The sequence below is a fragment of the Urocitellus parryii genome, chromosome 6 (assembly GCF_045843805.1).
Source record: "Urocitellus parryii isolate mUroPar1 chromosome 6, mUroPar1.hap1, whole genome shotgun sequence".
NCBI lineage: Eukaryota > Metazoa > Chordata > Mammalia > Rodentia > Sciuridae > Urocitellus > Urocitellus parryii.
The window spans coordinates 52,756,485-52,769,915 of record NC_135536.1 but is presented as its reverse complement, the minus strand read 5'-3'; the positions used below and the strand labels follow the sequence as shown (position 1 = coordinate 52,769,915).

The 13,431-nt window shown below is 38.2% G+C and overlaps 1 pseudogene; it reads right to left on the bottom strand.

Moving 5' to 3' along the window:
* Window positions 1-2,292: 2,292 nt before the first annotated feature.
* The window catches only part of LOC113188201 (60 kDa heat shock protein, mitochondrial pseudogene), a 44,719-nt pseudogene continuing 33,580 nt past the window's right edge, over window positions 2,293-13,431 (bottom strand).

Here is a 13,431-nt window from a genome sequence, read left to right as displayed (position 1 = left end):
AGGAAAGAAGCCATTGGAAGTAAGCATGTTATTACAAGAAGGCCCTTTTCACTTTGCATTAATTTTTATTCTATTTAAATATTTCCTTGGATCCATTCTTTAAATATAAAATACTGAAAGGTTTTGACATTTTTGTTTAAAAAGAGAGACTTAAAATATATTCTGTGAAATCAACTAAAATGTATCTTTGCATATCTATTACTTGCTTAGATTAAGATTTTTATTTTCTGTTTCACTGGTTGACAGTGTTTTTATGATTACATGTAATATTTGTAAACAAGGGTTTGGGTTGTTCAGAAGACATTCTGGGATTCTCTTTCTTGAACCCCAGCTCCATGACTCTTGCACTATGATGAGAATGGATTCTGTATGAAGAAATGTGTTTCACCTGTCTTTTACATTGACGCCATCATAGACATAAGTGATGTCTAACCATGATAAAATGGCATGTCTGGTTTTCTGATTTTCCCATTACTGAGGCATTTGGAACAGTTCGTATTGTATCCACACCGCCATATCCCCTAATGTGTACTTTCACACAGAGCTTCTCAAACTTTATGTTCATAAAAATGTGCATCTCCAAATTCAGCAGATCAAGGATGAGATTTGATACACTGCATTTCTCACAAACTCCCATATGATAACTGATACTGCTGGTTGGAGAATCAAATTTAGGATATTAATGTAATTTATTATATTAGAGCCTGAGAAAGCACCATAGTAAGAGCACTGTTCAATTTTCTTTCACCTAATTTTTTTTTTTTTAACCTAGAACTATTATTTTCTTCCTAGAATCCTATTTGATGCCTCTGGGAACTAATGTTCCACAGAACACATTTTATAACACGTTCCACTCAGTCAGTGACTCTCAATATTTTCAGTGGATTACAGTCATCTGAAGGACTTGTTAAACTAGAGATTTTCTACCCTGCCCTTAAGTTTCTGATCCAGGAGAATGAGGTTAGACCTGAGTAGTCACATTAATAAGATTTCAGGTAATACTAATGCCAGTGTTTGGAGACCACTCCTAGGGAATCATAGCTTTAGTTTCTCTAGGTTCTGCACAAGTGGCAAGTTAGATCAGCAGAAATCTTCACATCTATTCTGTCTCTTTAATATCCTCCACAAAAGCAATTTCTTCAAGGTTATGATATAAGATTATGCTTTTGTTTTTATATGTTAATGTTAAAACAATCCATATGGAGAACCTGGAATACCACTTTATAAATATCTTTTTGAAAAGACTGTCCAATATATAGGTCAGCTTGCTTTCAATAAAAAGAAATGGGAGATATTCTTGGTACTATTTTCATCTACAAAGAACATTTTTCTTTCTCAGTAGAGAAGAAAATTGTATTTATAAGACTATTGTGCTATATATAATCTTTTTTCTCTTCTCTAAGACTCAATCCTTATCCTATGTCCTTTTTAAAAATTAAATTATTTTATAATCCATTTGTTTTATACCACACTTCTCATATTCTTTTTTTAAAAAAAAAACTTTGAACAAATTTTTTATTACACAAAGGTTGTCTCCTAAGTGGATATTTCTCTATTTTGTACACAATTTTTTTAAAAAAAATTTCCACAGAAAGGCTGCTTGTGAACGTCTCTTCTGGTGATAGAAAGTACCAAAATCCTGATTTTAGCAGAATAGTAGTAGAATGCTTTGGTGATTTAAGTTGAAAGCAGTACATTGGTACATGGCTTTTGCATCCAGTATCAGGAATGTACAAATGTCTTTTTATTCAAAAATACAAAATATATTATCTGTCGGTGCCGCAGTCTGGCTGGGCACAAATCACGAGCCACTCAAGCAGGAACAAACTTTATTTCCGAACTCCCCGAACGCCACCCAAGTGGCCTTCTCCAGGACACACCACCAGAACTCCCCAATGGAACTTCACCAACCAACTCGAACTTTTAAGGAATCCCCGCGAGAGCTCCAAAGTAGCGGGTGCCGAGGCAGCAGGGGCGCCCTATTGACACACTTTAACTTAATTACCATCATCTTAATGGCTTGTGGCTCAACCATTACTTCTGGCAAAATTCCAGAGGCCATTCCGACTTGGCTGTGTCTCTCAACATGTCGGCATGGACAACAATAGTAGTAAGCCATACATATTGTCAATTGAAACCAGTAACTGATGGTTTTGGTGATTTTCTTAAACATCAACCAGCCTTTTCTTCAGTCATTTTCTTCAACTGCCTTCTCTGAAGTTTGTTGGTGAGGAAGTCTGCCTTGGGCTTCCTGTCACAGTGATTAATAATGGTAAAGCACTATTCTGAGAATTAGAACATGCCACCTCCTATACCACCTCCCATTCCACCCATCGTGTCCATCCAGCATCCTTTTCTTCTTTAGGAATTTCTGTGACTGTAACTTCTGCTGTATTTAACAGAGAAGCGATCCAGCAACATCCAATAAGGCAGTTCTTACACCACCATTGTTGGGTCAATGATTCCTTTTTCCATCATATTCACAAATCTTCAAACATAACATCATAACTAACTTCTGAGGAATTCTGAACTATTTTTTCTTAACTATTAAAGATCCTTCAACACCTGCATTCTTAGCAATGGCCATTGCAGAAATTTTGAGTGTTCTTCTAATAATTTCTATACCAATTTTTTTGATCTTCATTTCCTGGAGGTAGTGAGTCTAAGGCTGGAATGCAATGAAAACAGAACACAATCCCCACCCAGGACAATGCCTTCTTCAATAGCAGATCTTATGGCATTGAGGGCATCTGGAACTCTCTTTTCATTCACTTCAACATCACTTGGCCCACCAACCTTCATCACTGCTACTCCATCTGAAAGTTCTACCAGTCGTTTATTGAGTTTTTTCTTTTCATATTCACTAGTCATAGTTTCTAACTGCTCCATGATTTCTTGAAAAAGCTTTTCAATTTGACCTTTATCACCCTTTCCTTTCAAAAGTACGGCATCATCTTTGGTGATAATGAACTTTCCAACGTTTCCTAAGTCATGAAGCTAAACATCTTCAATATTTAGCGTCAAACCCTCTTCACCAAATATTACACCACCAGTAGCAATAGACTTATCTTTAAGTTGGTTCTTTCTGTTATCAAAACCTGGGGTTTTGAAGGCCACAACCTGAAGATCAGCTTTTAGCCTATTCAAACAAAACAAGTGTATTTAGAGCTTCTCCATCAATATCTTCAGCAACTATGACCAAGCCTTTACAGTGAGCATTGGCAATTTCAAGAGCAGATGCAATGGACTGGACACTAGAAATTTTCTTTTCACTCAAAAGAACATAAGCATCCTGGAATTCACATTTCTAATCTTTTGATGTTTTAATAAAGTATGGAGAAATATAGCCTTGATCAAACTCCATGCCTTCAATAATTTCTAATTCTTCTTCATTGAGTGTTTTTCTATCCTTTACTGTGATCACACCTTTCTTCCAACCTTTTTCATAGCATCAGAACTGATGATACTAATTTTGGGGGGTCTTCATTTACATAAATTAGAGAAATGTGAGCAACTTCTTTAGGAGTTGTCACAGGTTTAGACTGCATCTTAAGTTCAGCAATTAGAGCATCAACAGCTAACATCACACCTCTTCTAATTTCCACTGGATTGGCATCTCTACTAATCATCTCAAAGCTTCCATGGCAATAGAGTGTGCCAGTACAGTAGGAGAGGTGGTGTCTTGCCAAAACCCATGCAGACGAGACCAACTGGGTTTAAAAGAGCTGGCTGCAACATTAAGCTAAGAAAGCAGCAAAAAATCACGCAACACAGACATGAGATTTTCAAATGGAGGGCAGAAAGGCTCTGCGACCTTCAGGGTCAGCTCCCATGTTGGAAAGAGCACTGAAAAGAGAGCAAGTGCACCTGGAATCACTTTATTTTATAGCAGGGACATCATAGGCAGGGATAAAGTTTCAAGGGTGGAGTCTTGGTTTGTGATGGCTTGTGGTCAGCAGATTGATTGACATCTTGGCAAGTCACACCTATCTCAGGTCCTGTGTGGAATCTTAGGCAGAGCTAGAAGGGAAGGCACATCTGCATCACATGATCACTCCCAGACAGGGGGGAGCCCACCATGCTGGACCTATCCCCACGTGATCACTCCCAGACAGCGGGGAGCCCACCATGCTGGACCTATCCCCTCATTTGGCTACTTTGCACAATAGTTCACACACACACAGCCCATGGATGGCTCACAACCATGGTGACTTCCCCAGTCTCTTCATTTGTATTGTTGGCAACATCTTGGACAAGTTTAGCTCTAATATTTTTTGTATTTATCCTTTAAATCAATTGACTTTGCAATAGTCACACCATCTTTTATTACTTTGAGATGTCCCCAACTCTGTTCAGTAGCAACTGGTCTTCCCTTTGGGCCTATTCATAACACCTACAGCACTGGCTAAAAGTTATACACCTTGACACACTAAGTCTCAGGCATCCACACCACATTGTACATCTTTGGCATAAGCCAGAGTAAGATGAGGAGCCAGTGCCCTGGATACTAGTCTCATCTGGCCAAGGACTGTGGGTAATTGATGAGGGCCATGAACAAGTCAAGATGGCGCCTGGCACTTTGCCAGAAGGAGTGGTTTGAGAAGTAATGCCAGGGAGCCATTAAGATGATGGAGATTCCTTAATGACTGACTGCTGTATCTAACAATGTTAATTAAGCTAAGTTGTGTATAATTATTAAGATGATGAGGATTCCTTGATGACTGATTGCTGTGACTGGATGATGCTAAATTGAGTTAAGCTGTGTATTCAGTTATATATAAATGCCTCAACTGTCTTGCAATAAAGCGGCTCCTGCATCTGGCAGGTAATGAAAGCATTTCTGTGTGGCTTTGGCAGGGAGTGCATGTTGCAGGCAGGCCATTGGTGGTAAATGAGGAAGGGCCTCATACTCTTTCTAAAACAATAATTGGGATATAAATAGTACACCACAACAGTCAGACTTACACATGTATTTATTAACTTTATTATTCAAGTAGAACTTCAATCAAAAATCGCATGTAATATGGAATGAGGTATGGGACTCCATACCCCATCTTCCAGAAACCTCATATTCTCAGAAAATATTTATATATTGAGTATCCTTTATCTGAAATTTGTGGGAAGAGAAGTGTTTTGGATTTTGGACATTTTTTAGATTTTTGAATACTTTCATATACATAATAAGATTTGGTAGGAAGAAGATCCAAATCTAAACATAAAATGCATTTATGTATTCACATAGGCTGAAGGTAATTTTATAATATATACTTCACACACATAGGCTGAAGATAATTTTATATGATATTTTTGTTGTGCCCATGTGTTGACTGCTATCTGTTATATAAGGTCAGGTGAAGCATTTCCCAATTGTGTCAGCACTCATAAGAGTTTCCAATTTGGAACCATTTTAGATTTTGGATTTTCAGATTAGGGATGTTTAAGCAGAGCAAGAAAAAAGAATTGTAGCATAATAGAAAATTATAATGAGTTCTGATTTAAACCAGTTTCTATTTATAGAATAAAAATGTCATTCCATGCTGTTTGAAGTAAAAAAGCATAGATAAGAGTTTCATTTAAAAATTCATTCAGGTAATCAATAAATTCATTTAGATAATCAATAAATTCCAAGATTGCCTGAATTATGTCTGTCCAAAATCCATGTCAAAGCCCTAACCCCAATGTGACTGTGTTTAGAGATAGTACTTTAAGGAGCTAGTCAAGGCTAAAAGAAGAATAGGCGGGGAACCCTAACCCAGAAGAGAGAGAATCCTTAAGCAAAGAGAAGGAGACACCAGGAGAATGCACACAGGCTGTAAGGAGAAACCTCACCAGACACCATCTTTACCAGCACCTTGATGTGAAGTTTTCAGCCTCCAGAACTATGGGAAAGTGCTCCTATTTAAGCTTCTTGGGGTCTGTGTGTGTGTGTGTGTCTATCTATCTATCTATCTATCTATCTATCTATCTATCTATCTCTCTCCTGGTAAAGCATCCCAAATAGACTAATATATATCAATTCATTTTTGTTTTAGAATAAGTTAATTATGCTCTCTCCTATGATCTTAATCCCAAAAAGTTACTATCATCAAGAAGAGCATGACTACATTATCAGTTCATCTCCCCCAAAGCATCTGGTGCTTGGATTCTTCAGAAATCTTTCCTACTTCTACCAAGAGGTGCAACTTGATCCCCTACCTTTGAATGTTGCCTCTCATTGTGAGCCTGTTAACATAACTATGGGTTAATTTGTAAATTAAATCAAGGTGACTTTATCTCTGCCCAGACACCTGACCCTACTCCCTTCCCTCCCAGCACCCCAGCAAGAGCCCACTCACCCAAAGGCTGACACCTCCACCCCACCTGCACCCTGACCACAGTGCTCACTGAAGTTAGCCTACTTGCTGAGTATGTACAGGGGCTAACAGTTCCAGGAGCTGGTGGCAATGTGCCTGCTCCTCCTGCCCACTCCTCTTTGCAGTTCTTAAGGTTTTGAAGCTTGCTTTCCACTTGCAGTAGCAAGGGCTAAGCCCCTCCGCCTGCCCAGTGCATAACCCAGGATCTGACTTATAAAAGTTTGGTTGAGAGGAAATCTGCTGTTGTTCTCTCTGCGAAGAGGCAATCTGTCAGATTTCCTGACAATAAATTTGCTTCTGCTTAGCTTCGGTGTGTTTTGAGTGAGTTAGTCCTGCGCCACTTTCCTAACACTCATGACATCCTTAGCCAACAAAATCTGTGGAAGGGAAATTCTGGGAGGGCAGAGACTATAGCATAAAACTTGCAGCTTCCACTTAGTCCTCTTAGAATACTTTCTCTTGAAATCAAATTTCCAATCTATGAAGCAGCCCAAGCATCCTGACAGAGAAGACCTGGGAGAGAGGAACTCTGTTTTGAGCCAGCAACCACAGCTGAGTCCTCAGCAGACAGCCAGTACCAAGCTGCCAAACATCTGCAGAGCCCCTTGGAAGCAAATCCTCCAGTTTTGCAAGCTTTCCTGGAGAAGACCATGTAGAACAGATACTAAATGTCCCCACTGATACCTGATCCAACTGCATATTTATGAGGAAAACAGCAGCTTACTATTCAGTAATAGATGATCAAAGCATCAACCATAATTACTTAACAAATGAAATATCTGTCCTTCTCTAACAATTTCACACTGTTAAGAATACCATACTCAGAGCAACTCACTACATATAGACACTAGCCCATGACATATGTGATAAAGACAAAGAAGTCTAAAAGGTATTTAAGGAGTTCTAAAAATTACAGAATTTACACAGGTTATGTAATATAATAAAGAAAAGAAAAAAATGGAAATTCGAGTGCATAAAAATAGTAATTGAATAAAAATTAAAATGTTTTCAAAAGTAATATTTCCTATCACAATTTTTTTTTTAAATTGGGGATTGAACTCAGAGGCACTCAACTGCTGAGCCACATCCCCAGCCCTTTTTTGTATTTTATTTAGAGACCGAGTCTCACTGAATTGCTTATACTGCCTTGCTTAGTTGCTGAGGCTGGGTTTGAGCTCTCTATCCCCCTGCTTCAGTTTCCCGATCAACTGGGATGATAGGCATGCACCACCTTGCCTTGCCCCCAAATCTTATGGTATACACATAACAGCACCCTATAGGACCTGCTTTTAAATTTTGATGTAACTGAGACCAGTTAATAGTGCAGTATAGGTGTGCACACACACCTGCACATATGCAGATAGCTTTCAGAATCCATGAGAATTGGTTCTAGGAATCACTGAATACTCAATTTTCTAATATGAAATGGTATAGTGTTTGCACTTAACTGTGCACATCCTCCTGTATGCTTAAAGTCATCTGTAGATTACTTACAACGCCTAATGCAATCTATTAAGGCTATGTAAATGTTGTTAATAAATTATTTAGAGAATAGTAACAGGGAAAAAGTCTGTACATACTCAGTACATATGTAATTTTTTTCAAATGCTTTTTTATCTGTGGTTGTTTGAAGTCATGGATGTGAAATTCGTCAATATTGAGGTCTCATTACCTAGGTTTCTGGAAGATGGTAAAGTAGGAACACCAGATATCTGTCTCCCCCACCCTCCCACCAAGGCACTTGCTTGCACTAGCACAATTTGTTTAACCATTATGGAACTTTGAGTCTGCTGAAGGCTTATAACTTCCAGGGGAAGGCTTGAAAAGTAAACTGCACTTAGTGTTAGTCAGTTTCTCTACCCCAGCCCTGTGGTAGGTAGCTGTGCATGAGCTCCTGAAGCAGCTTGCACATGTCTTGCAGTAGCCTGGGTGTGCAAAAGGAACCATGTCCTTAAAAAAAAAAAAAAAAAAAAAAAAAAAAAAAAAAGATTCTCTGTTGTGACCACTGATGGCTGCTTCTGAACACAGATATGCAAGGGGGTGGCAGCCCACCCTGTTGTAAGTACTCCTTTCTCTGCCTGAATGATTCCCAGGAGATGAAAACGGACTGATGCCACATACTGCCTCTCTATTTTCCCTCTTGGGACTCAGACACAAAAAAACTAGAACATTAACAAACAAACAAACAAAACTGCATATACTGAGGAATTAGAAAGTCAGTGCAAATCAGGAGAAGGCCTGAGCAGACCTTAAGCTCACACCTCAGGCTGAGCCTCAGCACAGAGACAGCTTTCAACAATTAAAGTCAGAAACAAACAAAAAAAATAGGAAGCCCCAGGGAAAGAGAATAATCTTATTTCCAGAGTTACCACATTATTACATTCCAATGTCACATTTTCAACTACAACCAAACCAAGATCACAAGGCCAAAAAGCAACAGGGAAGTCAGTTTCCATGCCACAACATCCCCTAAGATCAAGCCTAATTCTGAAAAAGGGCCCAACTCTCTTCAATTCTATGAAGGTTGAGAGAATTGAGGAAGCTACAGAATACAAATGTGAACTGGACAGAGGTTGAGAGCTTCACCCTAGGAAGGAAACTCCGTGACATGAAAATCTAAAGAGAAACAATATGCACCATGTAGAAGCTGCCACAAGATGTGGCTTAGAGAACCAGTAATGGTCATAACACAAAGTACAGATCTTCCATGTAGGCAAAACAGCCTCATGTTAGAAGAAGCTGCCACCGAGGATGTTCATAGCTAGAGAAGAGATCATTGCCTGGCTTCAAAGGACAGGCTAGCTCTCTTGTTGATGACTATAAATTAATTTCTCCATTCTGAATGGAGAAAAATTGAAGGCATTCCCTCTGAAATCTGGAACAAGACAGGGATGCCCTCTATCACCACTTTTATTCAATACAGTCCTCGAAACACTGGCCAGAGCAATTAGACGAAAGAAATTAAAGGCATAAAAATAGGAAAAGAAGAACTTAAATTATCACTATTTGCAGGTGACATGATTCTATACCTAGCAGACCCAAAAAGGTCTACAAAGAAACTACTAGAATGAATAAATTAATTCAGCAAAGTGGCAGGATATAAAATCAACACGCATAAATCAAAGGCATTCCTGTATATCAGCAACAAAACTTCTGAAATGGAAATGAGGAAAAACACCCCATTCACAATATCATCAAAAAAAAAAATACTTGGGAATCAACCTAACAAAAGAGGTGAAAGACTTATACAATGAAAACTACTAAACCCTAAAGAGAGAAATAGAAGAAGATCTTAGAAGATGGAAAAATATACCCTGTTCATGGATAGGCAGAACTAACATCATCAAAATGGCGATATTACCAAAAGTTCTCTATAGGTTCAATGCAATGCCAATCAAAATCCCAATGACATTTCTTGTAGAAATAGATAAAGCAATCATGAAATTCATATGGAATAATAAAAGACCCAGAATAGCAAAAGCAACTCTAAGCAGGAACTGTGAATCAGGGGGTATAGCGATACCAGATTTCAAATTATACTACAGAGCAATCGTAACAAAAACAGCATGGTACTGGTACCAAAACAGGCAGGTGGACCAATGGTACAGAATAGAGGACACAGAGACTAATCCACAAAGTTACAACTATCTTATATTTAATAAAGGGGCTAAAAGCATGCAATGGAGGAAGGATAGCATCTTCAACAAATGGTGCTGGGAAAACTGGAAATCCATATGCAACAAAATGAAACTGAATCCCTTTCTCTCGCCATGCACAAAAGTTAACTCAAAATGGATCAAGGAGCTTGATATCAAATCAGAGACTCTGCGTCTGATAGAAGAAAAAGTTGGCTCCGACCTACAGACTGTGAGGTTGGGCTCCAAATTTCTTAATAGGACATCCATAGCACAAGAGTTAATAACAAGAATCAACAAATGGGACCTACTTAAACTAAGAAGTTTTTTCTCAGCAAGAGAAACAATAAGAGAGGTAAATAGGGAGCCTACATCATGGGAACAAATTTTTACTCCTCACACTTCAGATAGAGTCCTAATATCCAGAGTATACAAAGAACTCAAAAAATTGACTATAAATTAAAACCAGTGTTTATTTACTATTCTGAAAATCCTGGTGACCTTAAGAATCATACTAAATTTATTCTGCCTTTGGACCATAAATGGAACAACTGGCTATGGATGAGAGTATATCTGTTTACAACATGATTTACTGGATATTTTAAGTCCACTGTTGAGACTTAGAGCTCAGGGGGGAAAAAAGTTTCTTTTCAAACTATTTCTGCTCATTAACATTACCCCTGGTCACCCAAAAGCACTGATAGTGGTACACAACAAGATTGATATCTGTCTACACAACATCCATTCTGCAGTTTGGGGGCCCAGCGATAATTTTGAATTTCAAGTCTTATTGTTTAATACATTTCATAAGGCTATCACTGCTACACATAATTATTCCTGTGATGGATCTGAGCAAAGTATAACTTTCTGGAAAAAAATTCATCATTATAGATGCCATTAAGGATAATCATGAGGGGGCGGGGGAAATAGCTTAGTGATAGAGTGCTTGCCTAGCAAGTGCAAGGCCGTTGGTTCGATCGGTAGCACACAAAAACAAGCAAAATACACAAAAACAAACAAAAAGGGAAAACTGTAAATTAGATAAAAACTATAAAATCTTTGTTGGTGTGGTGGCACGTCCCTGTAATCACAGCAGCTCAGGAGGCTGAAGCAGGAGGATTGCAAGTTTGAGGCTAGCTTTAACTACTTAGTGAGGCGCTGTCTAAAAATAAAAACTGAACAGGGTCAGAGATATGGACCCTAGGTTCTATCTCCAGTATCAAAAACATTATCATCATTATCATGTTTGTCCTGAATCATCTGAGGAGGTGAAAAAAATCAATATTTTAAGGAGTTTGGAAGAAGCTAATTCTAAATCTAATGGATGACTTTTACGGGCTCAAAATTTCAGTGGAGGAAGTACTTACTGTCAGGAGCCGTCCTTGGGTTGCATGTGGCTCACCATGCATGAAAACCTCATGGATAGAGACATCTGGTGTCTGGGAATGACCAGTGGACGTTTCCTCAATTGCTCAGGGATAATGTGAATCTCTATCCTGCTCTACCGAGGCCAGAAAAGCACCTGAGCTGTGTGTGACTTGCCAAGATGTCAATCAACCTGCTGACTACAAGGCGACCTGTAGCAAGACTCCGCCCCTGAAACTTTATCCCTGCCTTTAATGTACCTACTTAAATAAACCACCAGAGCCATTTTATCCTTGTCTAGTTCCAGAACCCATATGGACTAGATCTATCAGGGGCTTCGCTTTCTGTAAACATATTTCTGAGTATTTGTTCTTTGTTATTTACTTGTTATTTTAGATTATAAGCTTTAGGGTGGCTTGGATTATCCCGGGAATGATATATGCTGTTCGTTGACCCCCATCCCATCCCATAACCTGTAACTGTGGAAATAACAAGAGAACTAGAATTAGAAGGGAAGTCTGAAGATATAAATGTATTGCTACAAATTTAATGATAAAAATGTAATAAATGATGAGTTGCTTTTCATGAACAAGAAAAGGGAATTATTTCTTGAAATTATTTCTTCTCCCAGTAATGATGCTATGAACACCTTTATTTCTGAAATTACAACAAATTTTTTGCAATATTACATAATATTAGTGAAAAAAGTAGTGACAGGGTTTGAGAGGACTGACTCCAATTTTGAAAGAAGTTATACTGTGGGTAAAATATTACAAAATAACATCAAATGCTACAGAAAAATCTGTCATGAATGAAGGGCAGATTCATGTGACAAATTTCATGGTGGTCTTGGTTTAAAAAATTAACCAATCATCTCAGACTTCTTCTTCCTTTTTGTTTGAGGGGGCAAGTGGGGTACCAGGGATTAAACTCATGGGTACTCAATCACTGAGCCACATTCTCAGCCCTATTTTGTATTGTATTTAGAGACAAGGTCTTACTGAGTTGCTTAGTGTTTGCTGAGGCTGGCTTTGAACTTGTGATCCTCCTGCCTCAGCCTCCTAAACTGCTGGGATTACAGGCATGCACAACCTCATCCAGAGTCATCCCAGGCTTCTGCAATGAATAATTAGCAAAAAAGATTGATGCTAGCTGAAGGCTGAATCACTAGTAGGTTTTTAGCAATAAAACATTTTATTTTATTGCTAAAATGTTATTGTAAACTTAATGAATTACACTATAGTATTACCATGAGTTCTCTATGTGCTGGAAAAGCAAAAAGTTTTGTGTAAGTTGCTTTATTGTTCTATTGACTTCATTGAGGTGTAATATCTCAGTAGGTATGCCTATCTTCCTAGCTTCATGCTTTGCATTAATAAAAGATGCAATTGACAGGGAAAGTATTTCCCCTTTTATTAGACTTCCTCACTGGAAATTATGATAAATAATCCTGTTTTTTTCCTCACAGTTTTCAGTTTAGTTTATATTTGGTTTTATTACAAACCCAATATATCATGCCTCAACATTTACCTTTAGTCAATGGTTAGATATTAGTCAAAGGCATTGGCATTACCTGTATAGAACAAATATTTTGGTTTTGGCTTTCTCCTAGTTTACAAAAAGGAAAATATTCTATTAAAAATAATGCTATCACCTATAATAAAATTCTATGACATATTCTAACAGATAGCTTTGTGTTAGTTTATGTCAAGGGGAAGTTTATCAGCTAAGCAACTAGATCAGTTTTAAAAGAGACATGGATTTTGTTAACAGGCATTTCTCTTTCTGATTTCTACATATGTTTTACAATTTGCCTCATGAAAATGTTGCTAGTTGGCATCTGTCAATCATTCAGAGGTTTTACAATAGGCACTGAGGCACAGCGTGATGAAAAGAATACATTTTAAACCTTAGTCTTTGGGTGCTGGCATAGCGGAAAGGAGACCTTTCATGAAACAGTGAGAGGTGGTTCTTCAGGGAAAACCATTTGTGGTGAAGCCCGCAGAGGGAAGCCATCCATCTGAAACTTGAAAGCAGTTTTACAGTCCCCGTTGCACTACTGATTTCTATCTTAGAGC